The sequence below is a fragment of the Polistes fuscatus genome, unplaced genomic scaffold, assembly GCF_010416935.1.
Source record: "Polistes fuscatus isolate 324 unplaced genomic scaffold, CU_Pfus_HIC Scaffold14, whole genome shotgun sequence".
Taxonomy (NCBI): Eukaryota; Metazoa; Arthropoda; class Insecta; order Hymenoptera; family Vespidae; genus Polistes; species Polistes fuscatus.
The window spans coordinates 4,363,449-4,365,331 of record NW_025113042.1 but is presented as its reverse complement, the minus strand read 5'-3'; the positions used below and the strand labels follow the sequence as shown (position 1 = coordinate 4,365,331).

The 1,883-nt window shown below is 31.6% G+C and overlaps 1 long non-coding RNA gene across 1 annotated transcript; it reads left to right on the top strand.

The window, feature by feature from the left end:
• The first annotated feature begins 945 nt into the window (after window positions 1-945).
• Window positions 946-1,151, top strand: LOC122514177. Its single transcript, XR_006302978.1, has 2 exons — window positions 946-1,019; window positions 1,096-1,151. It is a non-coding gene; the product is annotated as an uncharacterized LOC122514177 (long non-coding RNA).
• The last annotated feature ends 732 nt before the right edge of the window (window positions 1,152-1,883 follow it).

Here is a 1,883-nt window from a genome sequence, read left to right as displayed (position 1 = left end):
TTGATCGCCAACGTTATTGTTCGACGTTTCACGATTTTACCTATGGATAATCTTTTATTGATAAAGAGATAATAAATTATTCAAATATCAATTCATATTTCACGATTGAAACTGAAATCATTCTCCGATGCACATTTCAAATTTGACCATTCTATTTCATTTGGATTATTCGTTGATATTCGATCTCTTTTCCATCGCGATTGTTTTCGATGATTAAAGTTATATTTTTAATAATTATTAATCAGATATATATTTTTCATTGGTTATACAATTAATCTTAATAGCAGTACGTTCTTTTTCCCGAGAATATCATTACGAGAAATAATTTATTTTTAAACAGGAAGTAAAAAAGCGATCGAACAAAAAGAAAAAAGAAATAAAGGAAAATTAAAAGAACGATTTAAAGTAAGTTCCATTTGCCGAGGGTAAAAAACCATCAGGAAAAATCGATATTTTTAATTATTAATAGCGTTTCGCTACGGTGTTGTTCACCCATGAAGTAACAATTCGAATTACGTAGAAGCACTTTCCTTCATGATTTATGCCGCTAAACTGCTAGAGTTATAAACGAGCAGACATTACCGCGAACATACCGCGATCTTGAGATAACCCGGCTTAATGTTCGAACGTTCATAGGTTGGTATCATGCGATCCCAATGCTTGGTTACGCGGTTAGCACGATCTCGCAAAAGTGCCCTTCTTCTGAACCTTCGATTCGTGTGACGTACCACTTACTCTCTCGATACTTCCTCTTTAAATTTTATTTTTATTTCGTTAAACGAATTGCATATATTTTTTCCCCCCCTTTCAATGAGAAAATTATCATGTAAAAAAAAATACATTGCTGGGCATAACGAAAGCGGTGTTAAATTCGTAACGTAGAATACACGGCGTGTAACTTTATATTTATTTTTTACAGGAGAGACGTGACGAGATATTAATTTACGATAAACAAGCTTGTGGTTGTGTGTGTGTATGCATTTGTGCGAATGCACGAGCTATAATAATAGAGTAGGTTGGTAAGTACTCGTCGGTTCTCGACATTTCGTGTTACCGTATGCTCTTACATAATCTTTCTATATTTTTCTCTTTTAGGTAAAAAGCTAATAAAACTGACAAAGATTATTCCTGGCATAAGAAGAAGAAGAAAACTGAGAATAAGAAAATAAGGAAACACAGAGAAATTTAGTATCGTAATATGGGACCCATTTCTATCTTCTTTCTAAGGATTCCCGATACTAGGAGGATAATCATAAGACATTCAATGGATCAACACGCACAATGGATCAACCACATCAGTTTAAGAACAACGTACAACGTTATTTTAATAAATTATTATAAATTATATCTTATTTATCTTAAAAATCAAATTTACATTAAAGAAATGTAAAAGAAACTTTCTGTACAAGATTGAAATTTATAAAATATACTTGAATTAAATCAAATAATTTGTTGAATTATTTATATTACTAAAAAACAATTCCTAATTCCTTTTTTCTAAGATATGAAGATATTTAAAAAACTGAAAAGTATGATTAAAAGAACATAAAGAAAGGATGGCGCGTGCCACTTCCTCGCACATCATGTGATCCTGTTACAAAATTAAATTTCCGACAAAATTTCAAAGTTTTTGACAAAATTCCAAAGTTTTCTCGAAAATTGAGATTGTTAACAGGATCACATGATGTGCGAGGAGGTATTTCGATTTCGGACTTTTCCAAGAAATGACGTCATCAGAAATTCTAAGAAATGACGTCATTTCCAAGAAATTCAGATTTTTCCAAGAAATGACGTCATTTCCAAGAATTTCGGATTTTTCCAAGAAATGACGTCATTTCCAAGAATTTCAGATTTTTCCAAGAAATGACGTCATTTCCAAGAAT